Source organism: Cervus canadensis, chromosome 10 (genome assembly GCF_019320065.1).
Source record: "Cervus canadensis isolate Bull #8, Minnesota chromosome 10, ASM1932006v1, whole genome shotgun sequence".
Lineage (NCBI taxonomy): Eukaryota > Metazoa > Chordata > Mammalia > Artiodactyla > Cervidae > Cervus > Cervus canadensis.
The window spans coordinates 35,519,502-35,535,855 of record NC_057395.1 but is presented as its reverse complement, the minus strand read 5'-3'; positions in this window follow the sequence as shown (position 1 = coordinate 35,535,855).

The window sequence follows — 16,354 nt, the reverse complement described above, 5'->3', positions numbered from 1 at the left end:
AGATATTATTGAGGATCTAAGCATTTCTACAATATGTAAGGTTTTATTTTCCCTTTCACATTAACCAGTGCTTGATGGTGCGTTTCAATGTATCATACCATGGGTACCACATGATCACCAACCTTTAGTTCAATGTTTCATAAATGAAATGGATGCTCAGTGTTTCAGAGAATTTCCGCTTCTAAAGTGAGTCTCTTTCCTCCTCATGTTAGGAAGGACTGACCCAGGGAAGAAGCATCTTTGAAATGTGAAGGTGGTTTCTATTCCTTACAGCACCAGAAGGAAATGAAAACCTGAGTCCTGCCCTCAAACACTCATAGGTTCATTAGATAAACAATACAACAACACTTGAAAAGTTAATTATAAGCTTGAAGCAAGAATGTGGAACGTGTCACAAGTAGTATATTATTAAGTGATGCAGACAACACTTTCCATGGGAGATGAGAGGCGGGGGAGCTTTCTTTGTGTATGAATAACCAATGGAAGCCTCCTTGGTTGGGGGACAGGTTGGTGGTTCTGCTGGTCCGTGAGTTGAAGTTGAATGGGAGCCTTAGATGAAAAGTAAGAATTATGAAGGAAGAGAGAGAGAGATGCGTGGTGCAAAGGAAGCTCAAGAGCCTTCAAGGTCCTGAGCCTGGGGTCAGGATCCGGCTAACAGTGAATGCGGGGTCCTGGTGGGGACAGCAGACATGCTTGCTTACCTTCCATCACACTACACACATACCCAGGCCATCGATACAGCCAGGATGCCAACCATTTTTGTTTAAGCATTTCTCATTTGATATTTCAAAACAGCATCAAAAAGACATTATGGGGAAAACTGGAACAGAATCGGATTTCCTTATCCTTGTGTTATAGTTTTTAGTAATGCTATATATTCACCTTCTTTGGAGGGTGGAGGTGGATACCACCAGTGGTGAGGCTTTCCAGAGATCTAATATTAGCAGCCTCTCAGAAGAAAATTAAGTTGGGACCGTGTTTTAGAAGACCTGGATTCCCAGTGAGGCAGCCAGACTCCACATGTCTTGATGTGCAGAGGGTCCAAGCACAATGACTTTTTCAAATTCTCTGCATCCCTGAGTTACTCACTGAACCAAATCCAGGATTTCAGATCCTTTGTTGCACGGTACGTGTTTTCAGGGCTACAACGCGTGAGAGGTTTCTTCATGGCAGTGATCACGCATCTTCGTTTCATTGCCAGGTTGCTTGGCATCAGTTCAAAGACAGGACGTCCCCTTGAATGCAAAGCCATTCTTGTTGAGTATTCCCTAAAATCACCAAGGAGGTTTATTGCTTGCATTAACTTGATGGTCTGGAAACAACTGTTAAACTACCGTCTCATCCCTCCGCGTTAGTCAGACCCTACTTTGTAGATGTCACCTGTCTCTACCCTGTGCTTGCGACAGTGAAGATCTGCTCATAAGAGGCTGTCAGTCCCCTACACGCAAACAAGTTCTATTCTGAGAGCACATTCCTAAGTCCAGTTTGTTCATAAGTCCAACAAACCTAGCCTGGACATTCCACTGACACAGTCAGCTATATAGCCCTGAACTATAATAGGTTTATCATACTTTGTACACAAATAATACATTGAAAACATGAAAATATTTTTAATCTTACAATACAGTACCTTGAAAAGTACATTGTACAGTATAACAGCTGAATCCAGGAGCTGGCATCGAGTGAACAGGCAAGAAGAGTTACTGACTGCAGGAGGGAGAGTAAGTGGGAGATGGTAGACCAGAAGGGTCATCAGCAGTAGGAGACGGAGGGCGAGATGCAATTTCACTAATGCCTGAGGTTGATGGAATTGGTTACCAGATGCATGTCTGTATCTTCAAAAAGTTTGAAACTTGAAGGTTCGTGTGTAGGGAACTTACTGTATTGTGAAATGAGTGGCTGAATGAATAAATGAATGATTAAGGAGGACTTGTACTAAGACAAAGTATCCCAAAATTGGAACTGAGAGGGAGGGTGGGATAGATTTCTTAGGTCTCTTCCAACTCCAAGAACTCTCCTTAGACTGGGGAAGGGCTCCGGGAGGTCATTCATTCCTCTAGTAGATCTCAAGAAAAGACTCATCCTCAGTCCCTTCCCCAGAGATCTAGAAAGATTCCACTGCCTTTCTCCAAGCCTCAGGGAAGAAAGTTCTTTCTAGTGGCCAACTCAGCTCCCTCAGACTGCATTGAATAGATTCTGCCTGTCTTGTTCTTTGATGGAACAGCTCTTCTTAGAGTCAGGGTGAAACGATTGCTAAGGCCAGCCTGGGATAAAAGTCTTGGTGGGAGGAGGAGAGGCCATTACAGAAACATGGTTCAAGAGGATGAGGAGCTGAAGGAGGCAGACAGGAGCCTCAGGGATTCACTCAGAAGGAGTAATTACAGCGAGCAGCACAGGTCTCCAGCCAGCATCTCTGCTTAGGCATGGCCCTGAACGAAGGGGGACTGCTTCAATTATCTGGGCATCTTGATGGATGGGCCCTGCACACGCTCCAGGGAAGAGGGGAGGAAACGAGCCACAGATTAATCACTCAGGCCGTCACTGGACAGAGGGCGTTTAGTTAAGCCTGTGGGAGCCAGAGGGACAACTGGTCCACAAAGGCAGAGAAGGAAACTGAAAGTCATCAGGCCAGGCTGGGGAAAACAGGGTCAAGTGAATGCGGAGACCCATCTTTTTCAGGCTGATTTGCACAGAGGCAGTAACAGTGAAGTCACATTGGTAGGAGTGGACGGTGGGGTTCAGGTCTGAGAGGCCCCCGGTCTTACAGGTGGCCGAGGCTTTAAAGAGAACCTCAGACCAGAGAAGGTTTCACAGTCATGAGGAGGGGGATGTTTCTGTCCCCCAGAAACTGGGGTGAGGAAACGAGATGAGACGTAGTGAAAGAAGCCTCCTGAAGGGGCCACTGCCAGCCCTTCCTAGGAGTTCAACAATTCTCACGAGTGGAATCTCAGTCCTTCTCTGCCCCTGGATTATTGTGTAGGGGTATGCGTGTGTGTGTGTGTGTGTGTGTGTGTAATTTCCTGTTTTGGGGGCTTTGCTGTGAGGCAAGCAGAATCTTACTTCTCCAACTAGGGATCAAACCTATGCCCCTGCACTGGGAGCATGGAGTCTTAAGCATTGGACCGCCGGGGGTCTGTGTTTAAATAAGGAGAATTCTTTTTCCTTGACAAATGTTTGTGTATGTCCAGCATTTAACAGATGCTATTTCATAAATGTCTGTTGAATGAGTGAATGATAACAGCTAACATTCATGGCTCAACACAACATTGAAGGCAGGAGGAGAAGGGGACGACAGAGGATGAGATAGTTGGATGGCATCACCCACGCGATGGACATGAGTTTGAGTAAGCTCCAGGAGTTGGTGATGGACAGGGAAGCCTGGCGTGCTGCAGCCCATGGGGTTGCAAAGAGTCAGACATGACTGAGCAGCTGAACTGAAATGAACTGAACATTCATTGCACTTCTCCTGCCTCTCAGAGCTTTACAGGAATGATTTCATTTAATCCACCTAATCATTATACGACTTTTTTTTTTTTTGGGTCCCTCTTTTATGGATGAAAAGAAAAAAAGAAGAAAAAAAAAGAACTGAGGCTCAAATAAGTGAAGTGACTTGTGCAGCTACTAAGGGACATGTGTGTGCAGTAGAAAGAAAGAAGGGCCAGAAAGAAGAAAGGAAAGAGACAGGCACGGAGGGAGGAGATCTTAAGAAGAGGCTGTGAGAGGCTCAGAGAATTTCTTTTGAAAATCATCTGACTCAACAGAAACGTGCCTGGCACAAGGACCCACTTGCATTCCTCTTTACCACCTGGTGTGGAGTTCTGTGAAGAGTCGTGAAAATCAGGCCAGCCTCACATGGCACTGAAAGAAAATAAATGACAGGGCAGGATTTTAAATGAACATTGAAAACACACTAGAGCAAACCTAGCGCTTCAAGCTGCTGACTTAGGAACCTTTGGCCACAGTGTGAAGACAACGGGATGGACAGATTCTGGGTATTCGTTGTCCAGGTTGCTGACTATGGAGACAACTGATCCTGTGACCAACAGGTTTTATTCAGAAGATCAGCAACCAAAACCTTCGAGGGACTGGAGGGCAGCATGAATAGGAAAATAAATGACCTCACAGAAGGGCACACCAATTGTCCTGCCTTAACTTCAGGGAAGAGAGACACAGTTTTGGCTCTGAGTTCCCTAGCAGCCCAAGTAATAAGTGAAACCATCAGTTACAGAAGCCATGGTGCTCACAGGACAAAAACAAACCCATGGTTTAGAGAAAGCAAGGCTCTGATGCTGAAACCTCAGGGTTTTTGTTTTTTTTAATAATTCTTCAAATTCTACAGTGCTTTAAAATTTTCAGAAGTTTCACACACGTGATTTTATATAATCTCATAATAACCCCTCCTTTTTAATCCTCTGCCCCTATAATGCCTCTCCTCTGCTTTCCTCTCCCCACTGGAGACTACTAGTTTATTCTCCATTACCTGTGAGTCTGCTTTTTTGTTTTATTCATTACTTTGTTGTATTTATAAGATTCCACATGTGAGATCATATGGTATTTATCTTTCTCTGTCTGAGTCATCACTTATCATAACACCCTCCAAGTCCATCCATGTTGCTGCAAAGGGCATTATTTCATTCTTTTTTTTTTTTTTGATAATGTTCCACTGGATATATGTACTACATCTTCTTTATCCACTGATCTGTTGATGGTCACTTAGGTTGCTTTCATATCTTGGCTGCTATTGTAAATAGTGCTGCAGTGAAAACTGGGTACATTTGGGGGTGGGGGTCGGGGAGTTACATACCCAACATATCCAGGAGTGGAATTTCTGGGTCATATGGTAAGTTTTAATTTTTTGAGAAATCTCCATACTGTTTTCCATAGTGACTGTGCCAATTTACATTCTCACCAACAGTGTACAAGGGTTCCCTTTTCTCCACATCTTTGCCAATATTTGTTACTTGATGAGGGCTTCCCTGGTGGCTCAGCAGTAAAGAATCCACCTGCAATGCAGGAGCCAGAGGAGATATGGGTTCAATCCCTGGTGTTGGAAGATCCCCTGAAGGAGGGTATGGCAACCCGCTCCAGTATTCCTGCCTGGAGAATCCCATGGACAGAGGAGCCTGGAGGGCTACAGTCCTTGGGGATGCAAAGAGTCAGACAAAACTGAAGCAACTTGGCATGCACACGTTTTTTGATGATGGCCATTCTGTCAGGTGTGAGGTGGTATCTCATTGGGAAACCTCAGAGAATTTTGTCTTGCCAACATCCTCAATAACATCTCATAATGTTACAACCAGTAGATTTCATGTTTATGTCTTTGGTCTCCATGCTGAACAGTTCAGATCTGCAGTAGCAGCCACAGCAACATCCTCTGAAGGCAGGAACCCAAAGGCATCCTGAGACCCCACTGGAACAGAAAGGGCCTTTATTGCTATGACCGTTCCTGCCACTTGCTCCAATTCCTTCCTCTCATTCCCCAGAATGAGAGGAGCCTTAGTGGGCATCAAAACGCCACCCAGAGAGGTCTTGTTCCCAATGGGCTGAGTCACCTGGCCCTGCCCAGGGACAAGAAAGATCCAGTCACCTGGGAGAAAGCCCTGAGCAGACCAAAGAAAAACCCAGGGAGAGAACAGACAGAAAATGGCAACACTCTTCAAAGGTGTTGGAAAGTGCAAACCAAAGAAAAGCAGCCTCCACAAGGGGCTGTCCGCCCCATCTCCTTTCTGAAAGATGCCGGGAGGAGACAGGCAATCCCTCAGAACTGGTCCAAGGTCACATTTCAGCTCACATGTTCATGGCTGCTGTGTGCAGACCTACAGATGCTGAAGATCAGATTTCGACTCTGGTTCATTTCAACTCTGGTTCAATTAAGAAGGGCTGAACCTTTTGTATGTGCCCAAGATTTCTGGGTGAGCCACATGGAGCAGCTCAGTTTATCCACTCTGACAGCCCCAAAGTGGGTGGTTTTATTTTTCACATTTTCAGGTTAGGAAACTGAGACTCCAAGAGGGACAGAGCTGAGAAACACATCTTTGGGGCTGTATCCACGGCTGGGGATCGTATGTGCTGCTGGGGATTGTGTCCGCTGTCAGGGATCATATCCACTGTCAGGGATCGCATTCACGGAATTCCTGCTGTTGTGGGTCTGGAACAGAGTCACCAAGTCTCTCCATTTCCCAGGCTGGTGAAGACTGGCTTGCCTGTGAGCCCTTTTTGCATCACTCTCCCAATTCAAACAAAGACCTGGCAAGCCACAAACAGAGCTCCCCTACCACCTCCCCAAAACTAGACCACTCGACCATGAAAATGTCCTCGATGACCATGCTGAAGGAAGTGGCTGTTGCCCTCACATCCCCTCTGCCCTCCTTCCCTCCAGCCCAGGTATTTGTGAAGAATTCAGTGTCCCGTCCCCCAGGCACGAGGGGTTCAAAAATGAGGTAACACAGTCTCCGTGTTCAAGGGCTCACGCTTCATTGAGGAGAAACGCAGTTGGGGTTCCCATGGTGGCAAGAAGGGTGAGCTCAGAGATGTGTGGGGGGCGGGGAGGCGGCACCAGGGTAGGGGAAGACAAACAGAAGGTCTCCCCTGCCTGAGACAACACAATGGTCTGTAACGACCCTCCCAGGAGGGGGCTGGGCTTGCACTGACTCACTCCACTTGGATGCCCTAGGATGAAAGATGGTGGCTCCCGTCTGGTGCTGGACTCATGCAAGAAACATGAAGCTTGTGGTTCACGGCTCCCAGAGACCAGTTCAATCAAGCATGTATTTTTTGCAGCTGCAGTGCAGTACTGCTTGGAGCAGTGAAAAAACAGAAGTCACTTAAAAGTCCGACACAACATGTGGACTGTTGTCCATTGTACTTCCATTTCCTGGAACGTTAATCTGTCATTCTAAGTGATCCCTGTTAAGACTACTCATCTAAAATTCTTCTGACAAAATGTTAAGTTAGAAAAGGAGCGCACAGAACTGTATTGAGAATAAAACTTCTATAATCACCTCCTCCCCTTATCCGAGGAGGATACATCCCAAGACTCCAGTGGATGTCTGGAATAGTACCAAGCCCTATATATACCAAGCTTTTGCTTTCAATGCCTGTTGATTTTTAAAAATGTGTAACATGTATTGTAAAGTAATTAGCCTCCAACTAATAAAAATAAATGAAAAATAAAAAATAAAAAAAAATAAAATAAAAATGTGCAACATGAAAGTTGTAAGTGAACTTTTATTTGGGGCAAAATGAGAACTACAGCCTGGGAGATTGCACCTCAGACAGCTCTGAGAAACTGCTCCAAAGAAGCAAGAGGGAAGGCCAGTATCTATGGGATTTTGGTGAAGGGGGAGTACATGCAATCAAGCACATATTTTTGCAGGTTTCTGCTGGTCTCGTGAGGTCAGTCAGGAGGGGCAGACGTCACCATGAAGAATTTTAGCGCTTTTCTAGATATGAGGAGATGCAAGAATTGGAATCATAAAATTGGCTCCTGAAAATAAGCTATCTGAAGACCTGTTCTGCCAGTTTCCCTAGAGCACAGAGGGCCTCATTTCCACTCTCCACCTTGAGCTGTTTTCAGGGGGTACTGAAAGTCAGCAGCTGCAGTAGCACATGATTTAATCTTCATCGAGGTAGACGGCAAGTGCCCGTGGCAAGCACCAATCTGTAGTTGACATATTTAGGATAACGCTCAGTTTACAAGTTAGGCAGAGTAAGCAATGCACAACAATAACTAATAATAAAGAACAATCATAGCAGTACACTGTAATGAAAGTTATGTGAATCTGGTCTCTCTCTCAAAATGTATTATACAAATATAATGCCTTTGTCACCTTAACGAAGCACTTATCACTCTCTGTGGCCATAACTTCTGCAGTTTGAGGTGTGACAGCAAAACTAGCATGAATTTTTTTTCTTTCTTCACAATTTCACAGGTAGAAGATTTGTTCTTACTGCAGATCTTAGCAAGCCCAGCATACGATCTCTTTTCCTTTCCTTGTTAAGTGAGGAACTTTCACCTTTTCACTTAAGGACGGACCTTACAGCTTCTCAGTGGCACATCCGAACTGCTGGCATCACTGCTTTCGTGCTTTGGGGCCAATGTGAAGTATAATTAGGGTCACCTGAACACGAGCACTGTGGTCCTGTGACAGCAGGTCTGACAACCTAGAGGCTCCCAGGTGGCCAACAGGCAAATGTGCTGGACAAAAGGATGCTGGCACATTGTGGACAGAAGGTTTCATCCTGCTACTCAAATAGTGTACAACTTAAAACCTACTGTTTATTTCTGGAATTTTCCATTTAGTATTTTTAGACTGTGGTTGACTGCAGATAATTGAAACCACAGATGGGAGGAGGGAATGACTGAACTGTGTCTTATATTAGTATTTGCATATTTAAAAGGGTAAGAAGAATTCAAGACAATACATGCAACCCAATGTTCACTGCAGCACCATTTACTATAGCCAAGTAGTATATGGCTATCGTAGTATATGGCATATATGTACCACATCTTTATCCATTCATCTGTTAATGAACACTGTCAGTCGATCAACAGATGAATGGGTAAAGAAGATGTGGTATACATATACAACGGAATGTTACTCAGACATAAAACAGAGTGAAATCATGCCACTTGCAGCAAAAAGCATGGACCTAGAGATTATTATACTAAGCAAAGTAAGTCAGAGAGAGAACGACAAATATATAATATCACTTACATGTGGAATCTAAAATACAACACAGATGAACTTATCTACAAAACAGAATCAGAAAAAAAAAAAAAAACAGAATCAGGCTCACAGACATAAGAGAACAGACTTGTGGCTGTCAAAGGGGAGGGAGTAGGGGAACAACAAATTGGGAGTTTGGGATTAGCAGACACTGTACTCTGAAATGGATAAACAACAAGGCCCTGCTGTGTAACACAGGGAACTATTAATATAGCCAATATACTGTGACAAACCATAATGCAAAAGAATATAAAAAGAATATATATAAATATTTCTGTGTGTGTATGTATAACTGAGCCACTGCTATACAGCAGAAATTAACACACTTAAGTCAATTATACTTCAATAAAAAAATTTGTAAAGGGTAAGTAGGAAATACTTTTTTCTGACACTTTTCCTCTTTTTTTGTTCTTCTATTGCTTTCTTTGGGCTTCCCAGGTGGTTCGGAGGCAAAGAACCTGTCCACCAATGCAGGAGATGTCGGTTTGATCCATGAGTCAGAAAGATCCCTGGGAGGAGGAAACGGCAACCCACTCCAGTATTCTTGCTGGGCAGATCCCACGGACAGAGGAGCCTGGCAGGCTAGTCCATGGGGTCACAGAAAAGTCGGACACAACTTAGCAACTAAACAACAACAACAACTGCTTTCTTTAGAAACACTCCGGGTATTGGTCAGCAGTCCTGAGGTGAGGCCCCGGTGGGGGCGGGGAGTTTCCTCTGTTTCCTAAGTGTCCTGTACTGTGGTTATGTTCGGTGACTGTGACTGCACACACGTGCTTGTGGGCCTGTGTGGCAAGCAGCACTCTCACGTTCTGCCCTAAGGGGAGAGGAGCAGGGGGAGGGACTTAGCGAAGCCTGGTTGCCCCATTGGGCAAGTCATCTGGGGGTCACAGTCGGGGCATGTGTGTCCCCAGGTAGCCTGCTTGTGCTGTCCTTAGGGACCCTGCCTGCACTGTGGGCTGATGTCCCCCAGATTGGAATTTTCTCCCTACAGAGACAGCTTTGAGGGCCACACAGAATGCACCCCCCAGCAGGAAGCATTCCAGTTCCCCAGACCCTGCTGGGAGCACAGAAGGCAAGTTCCAATCCTGCGGCCCCCCAAGTGTCCACTGGAGGCTCCTGCAGCCCCAGCCACAAGGCCCCACTCGGGCAGGGAGAAGCGGGGATCGCCTGAAGGCAGTGCTCTGTGTGCTGGCCAACCCCTGGCTGAGGCTCTGGGCTCTGGGATTTTCCTGCTCACTTGGATACAACGCTTGGGAGGCCCCGAGAAGGCTCAGCTCCCAGAGGCTCCCTGTCTGCACGGGTGGGTAGGGAGAGTCCGCCACCCTCTGCTTCAGCGTGGGCAGGCAGTTCTTGAAGGAGGTTGGGGGATTCCAGCCTCCAGTTCTGCCTCCAGGTGCAGCCCCATCACGGAGCCAAGAGTCTGGCTGAGGGGTGCTGCGCTGAGGCCCTGGGGCCCCGGCCACCTCTCCTTCCACCTCCTCTCTCCCCTCACCCCTCTCCCCTCCCTCAGGAACCCTCAGTGGTTCCCACACGGGGTCTCTGTGTTCCCCTGCGGTGTCTGCCTCCGCCTCGGGCCCTTGTGTCCGGCTGATGATCAGCCTCTGACACCCTGTCTACTTTCTGTACTTGCTTTTTTTTTTAATACCAGCACCATGAGCTAGGGTCCCTCCTCCAGCCCCGCATCCATCCCTCCTCAGAACGAGGCCTCTCTGGGTGGAGAAAGCACAAAACGAGGAGGAGGGAGGGGATGGAATCAGAGACAGAGAGAAGGCAGGGGAAGAAAGGAAAACGATGCTACATCTGTGGAAGGAAACATCCTTCTGGGCCCAGGACTTGGCTTCCAGCATCACAGCCCCTGGGAGTCGGGCAGAAATAAGGTCTCGGTGCGAGGGGAAGGAGGAGGACGTCCTCCACCAAGTGCGCCCTGAGTCTGGGACCGGCGGGGTTCCTGACCGGCGCGGGCACTTGCAGGAGGAGCTGTGGGGAGGGCGAGGGGACACCACGGGGCTGCCACGCCCAGCCCAGGAGATGCGGAGGCCGGGCTGCTGAAGCAAACAGGCAGAGTGTGTTATTCTTACCACAGACCAGAACTATGTTCCCTGTTGAAATGCTTGGCTCCACAGCTGCTGAAAAATCCCCTGGTACTTAGAGACAAATGATGCAGGTCAGGCGGGGCTGACAGCCTGCGCTGCGGCCAGGCAAGAGCTGACTGATACGGGCTCTGTCCCCAGCTCATCCATCACACCGCAGGCGACTCCCGAGGGGCTGCTGGGCTCTCACACAATGGTGTTTCCATTTGAACATGGTTATGAAACTTCCAGAAAAAAGGCGAGGGCTGGTGGGGCTCACCCCACCGGGCAATTGGACTGCTGGCCTGGGCAGGGGCAGACGGGCTTCAGGGCCCCCGCTTGTGAGCTGAACCAAGGCGCAGAGGATAGGCAGGGGATTGGGGACAGTCCCTAATGCCTGACGCAGCAACCCCTTCCTCGGGAGAGAGGAGGACAGCCACCTAAGTGGTTCCACAGGCCTGTCCCGGGGCGGGTGTCCACTGGGGCCTCACCCCATCCCACCCCCAGAACTTATGTGGATTCAAACGCACCTGCTGCCAGGACCCCGCTTTCTTGTTTTTCCCTCACAGATGAGATGGCTTTGCCCTGCACAGGCCAGGCTGATGGGGAAGTAGGGAGAAGGCCCAGAGCTGGAAGAGGAGCACTTGGGCCACCCCCGCCCCCCGCCCAAAGCCAGGAGGAAAGTGCAGCCGCAGAGGCCCCCGGGGGGAGCTCTCTGCTGCGGCAGCTGCCAAGCCTGGCTAAAGAAGCAGGAGCACCTGTTTAATCTCGGGAAGAAGACTGCTAGTGGGGCTGTTTGCTCTAACACGCCCCATTAAATATTCCTGGAATCCAAATGCAAAAGGAAAAAAATAGACCTCTTTGAAGTTCCAGGCGAAGGGAGAGCTGAGGTGAGGGGGTCAGTCCAGGTACAGCTGGGCGCTCTGGAAGGGGAGGCTGCCTCCCCTGGCGGCATGGGGCTCGGCCAGCTGGGGCTCCAGGGCTGGGTGGGGGTATCATGCAGCTCTTCCCCTGCCCTCTAACTGGGTGTGTCTGGGCACCAGTTGGTCCTTGGATTTGCAGGAAGTGGGGGGAGAAGGGTGGTGTTTCAGGGTGCAGCTGTGCAGAAGCCAGAGGAGGAAGAAGAGCCTGGGGCCAGGGTGGGTCTGGGTGGCTGACCTCCGGAGAGCTCAGGCTGCCCTGGGTCTCTGGAAAAGCAAGCAGCCACCTGATCCTAGCAAGACGCTCACTGCTGCACGTGCTGTGGACGCATCAACTCACTTCATCCTCACAAGAAACCCTCAATGTGGGATCATTATTGCCCCCATATTTCAGATGGGAAAACCGAGTCATGGAGAGAGAAGTGGCTTCTCCAAGACATGCAGCAAGGAAGTGGTGAAGCCAGGATTTGAACCCACAGCCTGGCTCTGAACCAGAATACTCCAAGGCCTCTCTTTTTTTCTTTTTTTAAAAGTTTCTGTTTTGTGTTGGAGTATAGGGTTTCCCTGGCAGCTCAGTTGGTAAAGAATCTGCCTGCAATGCAGGAGACCCCAATTCAACTCCTGGGTCAGGAGGATCCCCTGGAGAAGGGATAGGCTACCCCCACTCCAATATTCTTGGGCATTCCTAGTGGCTCAGACACTAAAGAATCTGCCTGCTGGAGACCTGGGTTTGATTCCTGGGTTTGGAAGATCCCCTGGAGAAGGGAATGGCAACCCACTCCAGTATTCTTGCCTGGAGAACCCCCATGGACAGAGGAGCCCGGTGGGCTGCAGTCCGCAGGGTTGCAAAGACTTGCACATGACTGAGCAACTAAGCACAGGATACCTCCCACCCAAGAGGTGTCTGGCAGACCAGGCCCTGCCCCTTGCTGGCTCCACCCAGCCTGGGAGTCTCCCCAAAGTCTCTGACTGGCTGTCTCTTGGGGTCAGAGCCTCCGGCCCACCTAGACACCCCTGCCCAGCACGGGGCCTGCATCCTATGTGGCTCCTCACCTCTGGAAGCAAGAAAGCTTCACAGAGCCTGATGGCCATTAACAGTGAACATGGGAAAGGTGTCCAGGGCCTCCTCCCCTGCCCGGCCAGCACCACGACTTACTGCATTCATGAATGCCCAATGCCTTCTGTTTCTTTAAGGGGCTGTGAAGGCAGCCTCGGACTTTATTGCCCCCGAGCATGAGGACCAGGGGCTGGGGGTGACTGTTCCACTTACCTCCTTGGGAACCCGACACCACCTGCCACACATCCTTGAGGCCGTTTTCTTTCCCTTGAGGCCCGAGCTAATCTTGCATTGGAACCCTGGGGAAAAGCCACCTTGACCCAAACTCATTCTCACCATCTGCAGAAAACATCCAGATGACTGCACTTTCTGCGATACGGCCTCCCGCTCTCCAAGTGACTCATCCAGCCTCCTCACAGTTACCAAGAATATCCTCCCAGAATACAAGTCAAATTAAGTCTCTCTCCTGATTAAAATGCTTTAGAATCTCCCCGAGGGATAGAGTTCCAATGTCCCAGGATGTTACCTAAGGCCCTCCTCAGCCTGGCCCAGCCTACAGCCTCTGCCTACTTGATCCAGTCCAGGCAGAGGCCATCACTGTGTCCAGGAATTGGTTAAGCTGCTTTCCCAGCCCAGTGACTCCTCAAACTGGTATACAGTTCCCATTCATCCCTCAAAGCCCCACTCCAGTATCTCCTTCAAGGGCTACTCTCAAGCCCCTCTCACCAGGAGAAAACCACAAAACAGGAACAACAAAGCAGCATAACCTGTGGCACGTACCTCCATCACATCCCTTCAGACCCACGTTTGTCACGTCACCCCACTATAATGAGCTGCTTAAGACAAGGTGGCTTCCTCTTTATACTTCCAGCCCCCAGTACCAACAATGCTGTTCCATTGCAAGTATTTAGGAGAGAGAAGTATATTGAGCCAGTAATACCCATTAACCCACCAATGCCTGCACTTCCTTATTTAGCAGAAAAAAACCTTCAGAGAGCTAGACCACAGCCTGTGGGAGCTCTGATGTGACAGGATGGAGATCTATACCCTGGGAGAGTCTCACCCAAGAAGACCAGAGAGGCAGGCCTGGGGTTTGGGACCCCTGATGGGACTTAAGGGGCCTGAGGAGCTTGAGAGCTTTGCACAGGAGTGAAAACCAAGCTTTTTCAGCCCCATTGCTTTCCCCAGGCCAACCCTGCCCCACAGGAACCCATTCTATCTCTGGACACATCTACCCTAGACACATCTCCTATTGAGGCTCAGTCACTGCCCCTGCCCCTCGCCCGAGCAGAAAACAGCCCCCGGGCACCCTGCTCAGTCCATCACAGCTCAGTGTAGCTCATCCCATCCCCACCTCCACCCTTCTCCAGGGACAGCATCCTCCCCTCCCTGCTGCCTTCACCCCAGACCCCGCAGGTCTGCCCAGCTGGAAGCACTGAGTGGACCCAAGAAATACAGGCACTGGAGCCAAACTGATCTGAGTCTTATTTCCGACTTAGCCAAGTTTTAATATTCTCATCCACAAAATGTGGGAACCAGCTCTCCCTGGATTAAGTCTGGAAAGCAGATATAATGCATGAGAATCTCCACAAGCAAACAGTAGGTGCTCAATACATGGTATCAATACATGGTATCTCTAGGGCACAATGGCCCCCATGCTTTTCCTTTCATGTTGGTGAACACAGTTGACTATGATGAGCTGATGGGCCCTTGGCCAGTAGCAGCTCATAAGCAGTAGCCTGTGATGGGTACATCTGGGCCACCTGTGAGCCATGACACCCACAACATGACACAGAGAATGGAGAGCACCCTGAGTAGTGCAGGTTCAACACCATTTTTGTAAAAAATAATTTAAAATAAAGTTCCATATGGAGAACAGTAGGAAGATTCCTTTAAAAAGTAAAAGTAGAGCTACCACATGATCCTGCACTCCCTCTCCTGGGCATATATCTGGAGAAAACCATAATTTGAAAAGATACATGCATCCCAAAGTTCACAGCCAAGACACAGAAGCAAGCTAAATGTCCATCAACAGAGGAATGGATAAAGAAGATGTGCTACCTACATACAGTGGAATACTACTCAGCCATAACAACAAAAGTCCGTCTAGTCAAAGCTATGGTTTTTCCAGTAGTCATGTATGGATGTGAGAGTTGGACTATAAAGAAAGCTGAGCACTGAAGAATTGATGCTTTTGAACTGTGGTGTTGGAGAAGACTCTTGAGAGTTCCTTGGACTGCAAGGAGATACAGCCAGTCCATCCTAAAGGAAGTCAGTCCTGAATATTCATTGGAAGGACTGGTGCTGAAGCTGAAACTCCAATACTTTGGCCATCTGATGCAAAGAACTGACTCACTGGAAAAGACCCTGATGCTGGGAGAGACTGAGGGCAAGAGGAGATGGGTGTGACAGAGGATGAGATGGTTGGATGGCATCTCTGATTCAATGGACATGAGTTTGAGCAAACTCCTGGAGATGGTGAAGGACAGGGAAGCCTGGAGTGCTTCAGTTCATGGGGTTGCAAAGAGTTGGACACGACTTAGCAACTGAACAACAACTCAGCCATAAAAAAGGATGAAATAATGTCATCTGCAGCAACACGGACCTGAAGTAAGTGAGAAAAAGAAAGCCAAATACCATATAGTATAACTTATATGTGGTATCTAAAATATGACACAAATGAACTTATCTAGGAAGCAGAAACAGACTCACAGACATAGAGAACAGACTTATGGTTACCAAAGGGGAGAGGTAGGGGGGATAAATTGGAATTTGGGATTTAGATATACACACACACACACACACACTCGTATATATAAAATAGATAACCAACAAGGACAGGGAACTCTACCCAATATTCGGTAATCACCTAGGTGCGTGTGTTAGTTGCTCAGCTGCGTTCAACTCTTTGTGATCCCATGGACTGTAGCTCGCCAGGGTCCTCTGTCCATGGAATTCTCTAAGCAAGAATACTGGAGTGGGTAACCATTCCCTTCTCCAGGGGGTCTTCCCAACCCAGGCATCGAACCTGGGTCTCCCATATGGCAGGCAGGCAGATTCTTTATCATCTGAGCCACCAGGAAGCCCAATCATCTACATGCAAAAAAAAAATCTGGAAAAGAATATATATGTGTATTTATGTATAATTGAATCACTGTGTTGTACACCTGAAGCTAACACAACATTGTAAATCAACAATTTACAAATATTCAAACATAAAAAATACTCAAATACAAAATAAAAATTCAATTAAAAAAGAAAAATTAAAGTTATACATATAAATGAACCTACCATGTAGGTTCAAGAAACCATGTAGAAGGATCAACTGCAAAATATTAACAGCCGTGGGGCTACGGGAGTTTTTTTTAATTTTTGTTACGTATTTATCTACTTTTCTTCCTGCACAACAAGCATGCATTGAGCAACAGTGAGGGAAAAAATTAAACCACATGTGGTGGAAATCTGCAGGCAATATGGGCGTTAAAGTCAAAGCACCATCTGGGATTTGCGTGTCAGAGAACCGTGGTTTACAACTGCAGATGCCAGGGCCTCCACGTGGAAGGAATTAGGGTAGCC